The 15,043-nt window shown below is 36.4% G+C and overlaps 1 pseudogene; it reads left to right on the top strand.

Moving 5' to 3' along the window:
- Nucleotides 1–14,745, top strand: part of LOC149549541 (uncharacterized) — an 84,214-nt pseudogene extending 69,469 nt beyond the window's left edge.
- The last annotated feature ends 298 nt before the right edge of the window (nucleotides 14,746–15,043 follow it).

Raw genomic sequence — 15,043 nt, 5'->3', positions numbered from 1 at the left:
CATGCCTTAGCATGGCTCTCCATAGAGTACCTCTACCAATTTTTTATGTTTTTCTTGTCTTTCTCATGAGTTGAGCTTTCTTCATTTGGCTAATTACTATTGTCCATGTAAGTACTCGTCTTGTGATATTACTATCTTTGGTGCATGATTTAGAACCCACTTTATCTTAAGCACTCTTTAGATTCTTTACAATATTTTTTTTCATTTGAGTCATCCATACTTCTTAGACCAAGAATCTCCATGATAGGCTTAAATTTCAAATTCCTCATCATTTCAACAAATAATTGGCATTGACCTGTAATATTTAATTCTTCAAAAAATAATCTCCACATAGGATTAACTTTTCTTTGACAAGTATGCTTGCTAATCTTGTCAGGAATTGATTTCAAAATGTTAGTATCAATATCAATCAAATATTTTGGTCTTCTAAAACAAATTCTAGGAGTTGTTGTAATCTCTTTCGTTCCCTCAACATTCTAAACATCAACATAAGGTTGAGTGTATTGTGTACCTTGAACCAAAGATGATGTGCCTTGGCAATAAGATGCAAGAGATGGAATATACCCTACTTGATGTGTTGATGTTGTGTCTTCAATATGACATGATGAAGTAGGTACATCATCAGATCTACAAATTAGTGTCTCTTCAACATGAGATGATGGTATGACTCCAACATTGGAAGATGGTGTAGCTTCACAATTCAATTGTCTTCTTGAGTGTAACAAACTCATTCATTCTCTTTGTCTTTCCAATTCTTCCTCTTTGTTTCTTTGTATCAATGCTTCTTGATGCTCTTTGGAAGTCAATTCCTCATTATTGCTTTGTAATTTTTTTTATTCACGTAGTAGTTTCATTTTATATGTTTTAATTGCCAAATCTCTCTCCCTATCTTCATTTGTTTGAGTTTTTGGTTTCTTCCTTGGCGTGATGATGATTTCTACATGTCAAATTATTCAAACATCTGAATTACTTACAATGTGTAAATTAAAAATTATTCAAATACATATAAAAATTATAATTATTTGAATGAATACACAATATATATCAAACAACTTGTCAAATTTCTAACCATTTTGAAATAACATTTCATTCAAACATACAAATTTCAATGAATTCACTATATATTAAACAACATGTCAAATTATAATCAAATTTGTATCTATATATCAACAAACAATATTTAAAATGGATTGCACTAACCTTTTCCATACAAGGAATATTTAAAAAGTCTTTAAATCATGTATCCAATGATTGAATTTGGTGTTTTCTAGTTCCAAAAAGTCTTGAAATAGTGTTTTCTATGTTGAAACTCATGATTTCTGTCAGAATAACAAAAAGCACAATAGACCAAAAGCAAAGAATAGATGAAATGGGCCCCAAAGTTGCTTTTTGACTATTTTTGGGTGATTTCACATAGTGTGTATGCACTATGTCAAAACACATCACTCTCTATCCTCCCTACTCTCTCTCTCTCTCTCTCTCTACTCTCTCTCCTCTCCCATCCCCTAATCTCTTTCTGCTACCCCCTACTCTCTCTCACACTCTTTCCCATCCTTTCACTCTGTCTCTCCCATCCCATACTCTCTCTCTACCACCCCCTACTTTCTCTCACACTCTCACACTCTCTCACATCCCTTACTCTCTCCACTCTCTCCTCTCTCCCATCCACTACTCTCTAGATCTATCACACACACTCGCATCCCCCTCTCTATCTCCCTCTCCCTACTCTCTCTCACACTCTCTCCCACCCCTAATCTCTCTCAAACTCTCTCCCATCCCTTACTCTCTCCCATCCCCTACTCTCACTCTCTCTCCCACCTATTCTCTCTCTGCCACCTCCTACTCTCTCTCACACTCTCTCCCATCCCCTACTCTCTCTTACACACACTCCCATCCACCTCTCTCTCCCTCTCCCACCACCTAGTCTCTCTCTCTCTCTCTCTCTCCCTCTCTCTCTCTCTCTCTCTCAGGTTACTTTCTCTCTCCCCTCTCCCATCCCCTACTCTCTAGGTCTCTCATACACACTCCCTTCCTCCCTCTCTTTCCCCCTCTCCCACTCCCTCTCCCACTGCCTACTATGTCTCTCTTGAGTTCTCTCTATCCCTCTCTACTCTCTCTCCCATCCCCAACTCTCTCTCACACTCTCTCCTATGCCCTACTCTCTCTCACACTCTCTCCCATCCATTCATTTCATCTCTCCCGTCTCATACTCTCTATACCACCCCTTACTCTCTCTCTAACTCTCTCTCTCATCCTTTCAATCTATCTCTCATGTCCTGTACTCTCTCTCTGTCACCCCCTACTCTCTCACTCTCTCGCATCCTTTCACTCTATCTCTCCCATCTCATACTCTCTCTCTACCACTGCTTACTCTCTCTCACACTCTCACTCTCTCTCCCATCCCCTACTCTCTCTTTCACAAACACACACACTCCCATCCCCCCTCTCTCTCTTCTCTCCCATCCCCTACTCTCTAGATCTATCACACACACTCCCATCTCCCTCTCTCTATCTCCCTCTCCCTACTCTCTCTCACACTCTCTCCCATCCCCTACTCTCTCTCACACTCTCTCCCATCCTTTACTCTTACTCTCTCCCCCTCCCACTGCCTACTCTCTATCCTCCATCCCCTACTCTCTCTCTCCCCTTTCCCATCCCCTACTCACTCTCTTTCATAGACACACACACTCTTATCCCCCCACTCTCTTCTTGCCCATCCCCTACTCTCTAGATCTGTCACACACACTCCTATCCCCCCTATCTCTCTCCCTCTCCCTCTCCCACTCCCTCTCCTACCACCTACTATCTCACTCTCAAAAGTTCTCTCTCTCTCTCTCTCTCTCTCTCTCTCTCTCTCTCTCTCTCTCTCTCTCTCTCTCTCTCTCTCTCTCTCTCTCTCTCCTCTCTACTCTCTCTCTCCCATCCCTTACTCTAATTCTTTCTCTCCCATCCCCTACTCTCTCATACTCTCCCATCCCCTACTCGCACTCTCTCTCTCCCATCCCATATGAGCTCTCTCTGCCACCACCTACTCTCTCTCTCTCTCACTCTCACACTCTCTCCCATCCCCTACTCTATCTCTCTTACACACATTCCCATTCCCCCTCTCTCTCCCTCTCCCACCAACTACTCTCTCTCCCCCATCCCCTACTCTCTCTGTCTCCCCTCTCCCATCCCGTACTCTCTCTCTTTCATAGAAACACACTCCCATCCCCCCTTTCTCTCCTCTCCCATCCCCTACTCTCTAGATTTGTCACACACACTCCCATCCCCCCTCTCTCTCCCTCTCCCACTCCCTCTTGCACCGCCTAATATATCTCTCTCTCTCTTAAGTACTCTCTCTCCCTCTCTACTTTCTCTCTCCAATCCCCTACTCTCACTCTCTCTCTTTGATCCCCTACTCTCTCTCACACTCTCTCCCATCCCCTACTCTCTCTCTCTCTCTCTCTCTCTCTCTCTCTCGCTCTCTCTCTCTCCCTCTCCCATCTCGTACGAGCTCTCTTTGCCACCCCCTACCATCTCTCAAACTCTCACACTCTCTCCCATCCCCTAGTCTATCTCTCCTACACACATTCCCATTCCCCCCCCCTCTCTCACACTCCCTCTCCCACCACCTACTCTCTCCCATCCCCTACTTTGTCTCTCTTACACACTCTCATTCCCACTCTATCTCCCTTCCACTCCCTCTCCCACTGCCTACTATCTCTCTCTCTCTCTCACTCTCTCCCTCTCTACTCTCTCTCCCATCCCCTACTTTCACTATCTCTCTACCACCCTTACTCTCTCTCACACTCTCACACTCTCTCCCATCCTCCCTCTCTCTCCCTCTCCCACTCCCTCTCCAATTGCCTACTCTATTTCTCTCCCATCCCCTACTCTCTCTATCTCTCTCTCCCCTCTCTCATTCCCTACTCTCTCTCTTTCACAAACATACACCCATCCCCCCTCTCTCCTCTCCCATCCCCTACTTTGTCTCTCACTCACTCTCCCTCTTCCACTCCCTCTCCCACCACCTACTCTCTCTCTCACTCTCACTCTCACTCTCTCCATCTCTACTCTCTCTCTACTACCCCCTACTCTCTCACATTTTCACACTCTCCTATTCCCTACTCTCTCTCTCTCTCTCTCTCTCTCTCTCTCTCTCTCTCTCTCTCTCTCTCTCTTACACGCATTTCCATCCCCCCTCTCCCTCTCCCACTCCCTCTCCCATTTCCTACTCTCTCTCCCATCCCCTACTCTTTCTTGACTTACTCTATCTCTCTCCTCTCCCATTCCCTACTCTCTCTCTCCCATCCCCTACTCTCACTCTCTCTCTGCCATCCCTACTATCTCTCACACTCTCACACTCTCTCCCATCCTCCCTCTCTCTCCCTCTCCCACTCACTCTCCAATTGCCTACTCTCTTTCTCTCCCCTCTCTCATTCCTTACTCTCTCTCTTTCACACACACACACACACACCCATCCCCCCTCTCTCCTCTCCCATCCCCTACTTTGTCTCTCACTCACTCTCCCTTTCCCACTCCCTCTCCCACCACCTACTCTGTCTCTCACTCTCACTCTCACTCTCTACTCTCTCTCACATTTTCACACTCTCTCATATTCCCTACTCTCTCTCTCTCTCTCTCTCTCTCTCTCTCTCTCACGCATTTCCATCCCCCCTCCCTCTCCCACTCCCTCTCCCATCGCCTACTCTCTCTCCCATCCCCTACTCTCTCTCGACCTACTCTATCTCCCCCCTCTCCCATTCCCTACTCTCTCTCTTTCACACACATGGTCTCCCATCCTCCTCTCTATTGCTCTCCCTCTCCCACTCTATCTCCCACCACATACTCTCTCTCTCCTCCACTCTCAATCTCTCTCTCCCACCCTATACTCTCTCTCTCTCTGCCACCCCTACTCTCACACTTCCTCTCTCTCCCATCCCCTACTTTAAATCTCTCTCCCCCATCCCATACTCCCTCTTTTCCACCCCTACTCTCTCTCTCACACTTCCTCTCTCTCCCATCCCATACTCTCTCTACCACCCTACTCTCTCTCACACTTCCTCTCTCTCCCATCCCATACTCTCTCTGCCACCCCTACTCTCTCTCACACTTCCTCTCTCTCCCATCTTGTACTATCTTTACCATCCCTACTCTTTCTCACTTCCTCTCTCTCCCATCCCCTACTCTCTCTCTCTCTCTCTCTCTCTCACACACACACACACACACACACACACACAAACACACACACACACACACACACACACACACACACACACACACACACACACACACACACACACACACATTCTCCCCTGCTCTCTCTTGCTCTTGCTTTGCATCTTCTATGCATTATTTAGGTCTCAATAATGCATGCACACTATAATGTGCACACACTATTGAAATTCAAATACTTTGAATAGCACGCGAGCTCTATAGGGCATATGTGCTATTCAAAGCTTTGCATTAAATTGGAGATCCAACCCAAAGGTTTGAAGTTTATAAATAGGTCTAAGATGTGTGTTCCAGCAAACATACAAAAAATGATTAATTTTTCTTGTGTGCTCTCCTTCAAGATTCCTTGTGGTTTGGCATCAATAAGATCAAGTTACATGACATTATAGGTCTTTGTGTTAGCTATATAACCATATAATTGTTTTTAAATTTGAACTATTTTAAGCCTTGCATCTATAATTTCTTTTGAATATATGTTCTTTTTTTGTCAAAAACCACCATGTACTAATTGGGCTATAGATTTTAGCTCTTTCATTGAATTTTGCAACAACTTAGTTTTTTAGAAACTAGACTCCATTCTACACAGTTTGAAAAAAAAAAAGTTTTGATTTTAGATTTCTTTTCAATTATTTCTAGGGGGAGCACACAAATATTACACATTTTTGGGATGTGTCTAGTTAAAAAATCCATTAAAAAAAAATACAGATTATAAAATTACCTAAAAAATCCGGGATAAACTAGATAGTGTTAAGTAACTTTTGAGTAGAGCGATTAAAGAATTTCAAAAAAAAAGTTAAAATTTGACAGGGGCCACACTTTGTACTGTGTTATGTTTTTTTTGGAATAAATAGTACCACTTTTTATGGCCCCCTTTTTTGAGGACCTAAAACTAAACCTTTTTGGATAAAAATTAGTAGTTTAGACACTAGATTAAAAGGACTACAACTTTTTTTTGTCATATCTTAAAATTTTAAGCAGAACTATCTTCAAATTCTTGTTGAAGTTCAAAAATTGCTGATTTCAGAATAAAAGTGTCCACTTATACCCCCCTTTTGGCACCACAACTTGGTGCACTTACCCAATGGGAAACTCACATGACAATGATGGTGGCTCTTACTATTACAAAGAAGAGATTCAACTATTCAACAAAGGATTAGAAATGGTGTATGTTAGTTCAATGATGTTACTTATAACTTGCATTGACCTATCTATAAATAATCTATCAGGAAACATTCCTTCAATAATAGGGAATCTTTAAAGTCTTCACACATTGAACTTATTAGATAATAGTGTTATAGGAGAGATTCCAATCAGTTTTGGATTATCTGTAGAGTTAGAGTCACTTGATCTTTCAAATAATAAACTAAAAGGAAGGATTCTAAATGAAATGTTACAAGTTTCCTATTTAAGTTTTTTCATTGTAGCCAATAATAGTCATTGTGGAAGAATACCAGAAGGAAGACAATTCAATACATTTAGTTCCACTTATTTCTTTGGAAACCCCAGTCTTTGTGGATACCCAATTAGTAACAAATCTTGTGGATGTGGAGAGATGTCAAATTATTGGATACAGACCCCTCTTCTTGGGAAAGAGGATGATGAGGAAGGAGAAATTCCATGGCACTGGTGTGTAGAGTGGATGGAAAGTGTTTCTATTAGATTTTGGAGAGTGTTTGGAATCTTGGCTGCAAAAAGGCATTGGAGGAGAAGATTCATTCATGCATTAGCTAAGATTGCAATAAGTTTATTGAGTGGATTGATAAATAGATAACAATCTAGTAAAAAATTGTAAAATCATTATCCTCAAATATTGTGATTGCAATGAGATTATGATGTAGTTTTATTATAACTACAAAAAATGGATGTCTTACTTTTCACATTTATAAAGAAAAATATTAAAATTATTTGATGTTTTATACAACAATCAATAAATCCTAAGTTAATTCAATAAAATATAAGTACAATTCGTATGGTTTAAAATTTTAATTTTAATTTTTAGATATTTGTATTCAACATATAAGTATAAACATTCAATTTAATATTTATATGACTATGTTTTGACAGTAATATTTTTTTATTTAACTAAAATACAATTGTTGACTCATACTTAGAACATATTCTTTCAATAATTAAATTGTTTAAATATCTCAATTCAATTTTTTTTTATTACTCAAGAATATGTGTGTTGTGGAGGACCAAATATATCCTAATAGAACAAAACCATATGTTATACATTCCTTAAAGCCAAGATAAATAATGTTAGCTGTATGTTTTTAAAATAAGATTAGTAGAAGGTATTTGGTGTAAATTATGTTTGCAAATATTAATGCTAAAAAAATATAGCTGCATCTCCAAAGTTATTTAATCAAACATTTTCATTGAAATAACATATCCCATATTTAAAAAAAAATATTAATCTTATAATTCTATCACTAATATATTTTTGATATATGTAAATATACAATAAAATAGTTAAATATATACTTACTTGAAATAAAAAACAAGTCAATTAAGTAATAGATATTCATTTATATTTTTAAATATTTATAAGATTTATGTTAGATTATACTAAAATTCAATTGGAGGATATCAAACCAAAATTTTCTAATTAAATTATTAATAGGAATCTTTGCATATTTTTGTTACTTCATTCTCTTATGATGACAAATTTTTTGTTGATAAAATTGATTAATGAAAATAGTTTGTTAAGGACACTCTTATAATTTTCACAATATAATATATCAGTTATTATAATTTTTTTATTGGGTTATTATTATTATTTTCTATATGCATAAAATGTATATTATTAATAAAAATATATTCAATTATGAAATCAATGATCATTTCTTCAATTTGAAATGCAAAAAATTGTACATAAATAATTATTTTCTTAAAACTATTTTCCCACATTTACTCATATCTCCTTACTGTGTATAAAAAATTTAGAGATAGTTGATGAAGGGTCCCCCCTTTAATACCTTAAGCACATCATAGAAACAAATAAATAACAACAATTCACAAGAATAGAATATGGGCTTCTTATTATTGATGCAAATGTAGAATTACATAATTCAGAATTACAATATGCTAACCCACCTAGGCACCTTCATTACAATAATATGCAAGACAAACCTAGGAACTATCACCCAAAGTTATCCTAGACAATGTATGTACATTACTTAAATAGGTAATTTTATGTCACCCAGCAAGATTCTAGACACTCAAACTTAATATCTAGTGCCGATAGACCCTAAAAATACATATAGAGTTGGCCAAATAAACCTTTGACATTTATTTTGGAAGTTTTGGATGACCCATCTTTGGAAGGCCATAACTTTTAAACCATTTCTCTGATTGGCTATAAAACCACTTTTCAAAATCCTTGGCTTTTGATCTAAAGGATCAAATTTGTACAAGTGCCCATCTATCAAGTTTTTGGGCCTCACCCGGGCATAATTAAGCCTTCAATAGTGATGCTAAAGTTTTTATACCAAAATTGACCACCAAAAATCCACAATAAATTCATGATGAATACTCATCATATGGAATTGAGCCTTAACTAATAGGTTGATATATCTAAGATGAACATCCAACTCTGAAATTAGGATATCTAAGCTTGTACGACTGACTTACTATGTAGCAAGCCTCTAGAAACAACAACTTTGTGTAATGTCCCCATTTTTTTATAGCATTAGAATTTTAGGGATTAGCCTATTATTGTGATCCTCGCAGGCTAATATGGTGGTTAGATAGTTTTATTGGAGGATTGACACTTTATGATGGGCCATAATTTCCTATTATAATATTCTAATAAAGTGAAAATATAAGAATATATTTTATCCCACATTGGGGAGAAAAGAAAGTGAGCTCCCACAAGGAAAGAATAAAGGGGGCATGATAGGCTCTTTTCTTATCATCCTAATTATTTCCATTTATATTTGATGAATTTTGTGGAGCCAAGAGTTTCCACATTTTCCAGTAGAGAATGAAGTTCTTTTGTGTGCCTCCATTTGAGATAATGAAATACCCAATGAATTTGGTATTGGGAGGACATCATACAATTTTTCTATTTGAGCATATTGGTGAAAGATCCTTCAAGGGGTTATAGTTATTGGAGAAGACAAATCAACCTTTTCATTGTGTCAAATTTGTGGCCTAGGGCTAGATTGTGTAGTAAGATTGAAGGAGTGAGTTAGATATGCCTTCAGTGATTTATTGTATTGTCATCGTTGCTACAGTGACTTGCTACAATAAAGTCAAAATTACTTGAGTAGTTTCCAAGTTCCTATCCATTTCCATTTTGCATTGCATTGAGGTTACATCTAGATATCTTAGGGTATTTATAGGGATTTAGTTATTAGATGTGGAAGTTTTTGTAATTAGATTTATATCAGAATCTTATATCAAAACATTTTCTGAAGGGATTAGAATATCATTGAACAATATAGAAGGCATTTCTCTAATGTCTTATTGATGTAGATGCATATTTTCTTATTTGTAATTAGTGTTATAGAAAAATATTTGCATCTTCATTAGTAGATGTTTTGGAGTTCTTTGAAAGAATATGTATTAAAGTTTGGCATTTAGAAAGGAATCAAAATTTAGATCTACAATATATCTTTTGTTTGCAAAGTGTTTGACAATATTACTAGGTTAAGAAATCATAATTGCAAATGATATTACATTGATATCAAAGCTTGCTTGCAAATTTTTTGATAAAATGTCAAATAGTTGAATTAGAGAAGAATTTGGTGTTTGATGAAGTTATAACTAGTTGGAGTTATTACACTCTGGACTAAAACAACCCTTATTCAACAAACAAAAAAGAATTCTTTTAGGTGATGCAAGATTTCTCTTACATCCTAGATGCTCCTACATCAATAGCCTAGAGTCAAGAAGCTAAAAATAAGAACACATGATTTCTCTTTTTTGAAAGATAATAACATTTTATTAAAATACCTTATAATTATATTAAATTTTCTAAGAAATTTACTCTTACCTTTTCTCAAATTATGTAAATAATTCATTCAGTATCTAATTAACATTACTAAAGTCTATGTTTATAAGTTTTGATGTCAACTTGAATAGTTATTTAGTCCATTGTTATGTCCTACATACTAAGTTTTCTAAGGGTGGGGTCATATGGGGATCTTGAACTTCTCATTATTAGGACATCCTATTAGGTTCTAAAATGATATGGCAATAACATCCCATATGAAAGAGATGCTCTTGTTTCTTTCAAGAATCACTTACAATATCCTATGTACCTCTATGGCATTCATGTCAAGGCTTTAAATATTGTAAATAAGGAGGATAGGAATGTAGCTCTATCATCTCACAATGTTTTCAAACTTCATCTTGCCAATCATGTGGAGGATGTGCAAGATTATTGGGCTAACATATTTAATGGTAGAGATACTAGAAACTTATTTCAATTAAAGTAATTAGAGCATCTAGATTTAAAGCTTCAATTATTTGAGTTTTTTTCTACCAAGTGTGGATTCAAAAATGAAACCCCATAAATATTAGCCAAATGATAAACTTAATGATAAAGAAAAGACATAACATATGAATATTGTAAAAATGGATCTTTAACAATAACTCTAACATTCATGAAAATTCATATATTATTTTAGAATTGATACGGGATAAGTAATGGAAATGCTTGAAATTAGACAAGATAAGATACATATCTCATGATGAAACTAATGTGGAAACACCTATTTTCTGATGCTTGTGCATAGTTTCTAGAAATTATGTAACCTATTTGGAAATGTTGATATAGAGAAAACCTAGAAAAAAATTATCCTTTCGAAGGTAGGTCAACCTTAACCTAGATAGTAGTCCACAATCTTACCCCAGGGCACAATTGTGCTCCAAAAAAGTCAATCTTGATCTCCACTGCTTTGATGAAAATTCTTCTCATGGATCTCAAATTTTTTTTGAAAAGTGTTTTTCCTTAGTCAAACCCCTATTTTGGTTTTTACCACCTCCACAAATAGCCAGATATAATAGAATATGTGTGTGTATTGAATATGTAATGCTAAGATATGATCCACTAGATCAAAACCCTAGCATGAATATGTATGAGAAAGAAATACATAGATTTGAATAATATAAGAAAGCATACCAAGCCCCCAAGACTAAAGTACTCCTACCAAACTCATAATTCGTGATTGCTACCTCATGATTGTATCTCTGAATGCTTGAATATTGATAATGGAAAATCAAGGAAGATGAGATCTTACCCGCTCCAAATAGATGTTCACAATGGTGTGTTCATAAAATGCTTGATATCCACAATATCTTGATCTTCTATATCGTTCTCTAGAAATTTACATCCTCATAGTCTCATCTTGTTCTCTTGTTATCTCTTTATATAGAGGATTCATGGTGAGGCTCCTAGACTAATGTGAGGACCCATAACTCAAATTTCACCTTGAATTATGGTCCAATCAAAATAACCACATAAGGAGGGAAAATAAATAAATGAATATTAAATTAAAACCCTTTTACATTTAGATCTAAAAGCCTGACATTGATTTAGAGGCCCTCTGAGACCAAAATATGAAAATGGGGATCAAATCTTGAAGAAGGTCAAAGATGACCTCAACCTTGACATAGTTCAAGGATGAGCTCAACCATTCCCTAGTTTAGGGTCTACTTGATCAACCTTTCCCTAGGTTAGGGTTGACCTAAGGGTCCAAATCTAGCTAGAGTAGAAAACAGGAGGTCCCGAGGATGCCCAAAAACCTAGAAATTATATCAAAATAGGACTAAGTGTCAAGAATAGGCACAAAATCCTATGATGAACATTATGAATTATAGGAGGACCTATTCCTATGTCTTACCTAGAAAATAGAGCCATAGAGGAGGGAAATTACGAAGAACCTTTGAGATCCTAACCCTGATTTCACCTAGAATGAAGGAATCAAGTACAAAATGTGTCCTAAATACAAGTCCATCATGATAAATGTATTAAAATAGGGTGCTAAACCTACCAAGATGGAATTAATTCCATTTTAAGATTATACATTTAGCCCCCTCTTTGGCACTATGTGAATATGCAAGCTTAAGTAAGCAAACATCATAGTAAATAAAAAGGATATAGCCAATTCCTTGATGTAGAGATCCCGAAGAAAATAAAACTGTTAGAATCTGCAACACACAAGGTTAATGAAAATCCACAAATCACCTAAATATTACTAAATGATACTTTAGAAGTGCATAAAGCCCCTTATGCCCCCTATTTTAGCTTTCTATTTTTGAAGGGTGAAACAAGGTGATCAAGATAACTCTATATACTAGATATGTAGTTTGTTGAAGAACTGTTTCCTAAACTAATTAGAAGGATTCTTATGCATCCCTAAATTATTAAAGATGTTAGGTATCTAAATCAAAATTAAAATGCTAATAATGATGCTAAAAGACAGAGTTACTAAACTCAAGTTATGATGAAAAGAGTGGATGTCTATCTAAATGCATAAAAGCTAGAATCCAAGTCTACCATGGGTAAACCCTAAATTTAATTATAAATCATGAAGAGGAAGTCATACTTACTCATTATTACCTTTTGTTGATTTCAACAAAGGAAGCAAGATGTCAAGGATAGAAGAACTTCAAGTGACATGCATGGAGCTTCTAAGATAGTGCTTAGCTATTGGATGGTCACTTCTCGAGGTGAGTTTGCAGTTGTTTGTTTTTGTACTTTACAAATATTTGATTTTTGTAGGCAAGGTTGACCTTGACCATTAAAGGTTGACCCTAACCCAATAATGTCAACCTTGACCCAAGAATGTGAACATAGACTAGAAGCTCTACACCCATTTTGGGATGAGGTCATCCTTGACCCCAAAAAGTCAACCCTAACCTAGAAAGGTTGACCTAGACCTAGGAATGTTGACCCTAACCCAAGTGAGGTCGACCTTGACCTTGTCAAGCTAAATTTTCAAAATTGATGATGTAAAATACTAATATGATGTTTGTTTGTGCTTACATTTGTTCTTACAAGACATGGTCCGTCTCCAAGAGCATCCCTTTGGAGAGTTGCTTGTGATCATTAGAGAGAGAGACTATTTCAAATTGATGAGGAGCTTTGTTGATCTTATATTAGTTTTGACAATTGAGTGTCAATATACTTAAGTGTTTTACTTAGTTCATGAAGAACTAGTGATACATGTTGAGTACAACATGTAAATAACAGACTATGTCAAGTTGCAATAAGTGCCAAGTCACTCATGTGCAGAGTCACTCAAGTGCCAAGCAGACAGACTAAGCCAAGTGATTTAAGTGCCAAGTAAATAGTTGATGCTGAGTAGTTCAAATGCCAAGTTAGAAGAAAAAATCCAATGTATGTTGAGCATCAATAACTTCATATGCCAATTAACACAAATTGGACTTTTTTTTTTATAGCACAAACAACTACTAAACCATTTTTTTGCTGACTTAAAGATAAATCTTGATCTTTTGAAGATAAGGATGAATCAACATGCAGATTTCCTATGTAATTACATGCAGCCAATTAGAAAAATAGGAAGGCTTAACTGGCAATATGGATGAATCTCAGTTGTAGATTCATACCTAATCCTAAGCCTCCAAAGTCTTTATAAGGAAGACAAAGCCCTAAACTTTTAGTAATAACAAGAATGAGAAACAATATAACAAAGAGGTGAATGATCGAATTGTTCATAGAGCATTCAAGGTGACTTAACAGTGAGTGTAAATTGTTGAATCAGTTAAGTGTAGAACAAAGGATAGAGGATGCAACATTGACACATCCAATCATAAAGGATCAAGAAGGACATTGTGTAGATTTGATATTTAATCAAGCAAGTGCCATTCACGAGATCTATATTGAGACATTTTAGTAGGTGATTTCAGTTAAATATCCTAGGTGGAGGAGTCCTAATAGGCTATACAAAATCCTTTAATAGGGTGGCATTCCAAGTGAATGACCTAAAGTCCTTTAACCATGCACACTTCTAATAGGGTGTTAAAATCCTCTAACAAGGTGGGACTTAATAGTCTCTATTAGCCTTTAACAAGGTAGGCCTTTCATAGGGCATATCATATTTCATGGTGAAACTATTGTAACCTTAATTGGCTACACATTATAGATGCAAGAGTAAAGATTTGGGGGTGTCATCTCCACCTTATTTTTACCTTCTCATTTGGAGGGTTTTTGGGTAATCATATTTGTTGTCAAGTGTGTGTGTTTGATTACATGTTCTAGATGCATTTGATTTACATGTTATTTCAATTTATATATAGAATGCATCTAATTAATGGTGATAGTTTTATTGGTTTAATTTTAAACTTATGTTTCACCCCCCACCCCCCGAGGTTTACCTTTCCTATTTGTAATTTGAACAATTGGTATCAAAGCTAGGTTCTCAGAAGCAGAAGCTTTGTAGCTTAGAGGAAATATCTTGAAATAGAAGTTTTACAAACTAAGAAGGATTTTTGAGAATCAAGGAATTGAGATGCAACTCATTATACATCAAATTGATGAGGCCAGGGAACAGTTAAAGAAATCCTTAAAGAGAAGGAAATAAATTACCATTGTAGAGAATGACACACAATACAAAGAGATCAACACCATAGAACTATTTGCAAATGGAGACTCTAATGAATTTGATGCAACAATTTTAGATTTGATGGAATAGAATAGAGTACAAGATGAGGAGATTAGATATCTCAAGATAGAATAAGAATCTCAAGCCATGATGCTATGTGAAGTAACTGAACAAAAGAAGAGAGCCCTAGAAGATAAGGCCATGATTGAAGAAGACAAAAGAACTCTAGCAAATAGACTGGAAGAGAAGCA

The sequence above is a fragment of the Cupressus sempervirens genome, chromosome 7, assembly GCF_028749045.1.
Source record: "Cupressus sempervirens isolate cs-2001-9-10 chromosome 7, ASM2874904v1, whole genome shotgun sequence".
Lineage (NCBI taxonomy): Eukaryota > Viridiplantae > Streptophyta > Pinopsida > Cupressales > Cupressaceae > Cupressus > Cupressus sempervirens.
Note: the sequence above shows the minus strand (reverse complement) of the source record. Positions and strands in the feature narration are given on the sequence as shown.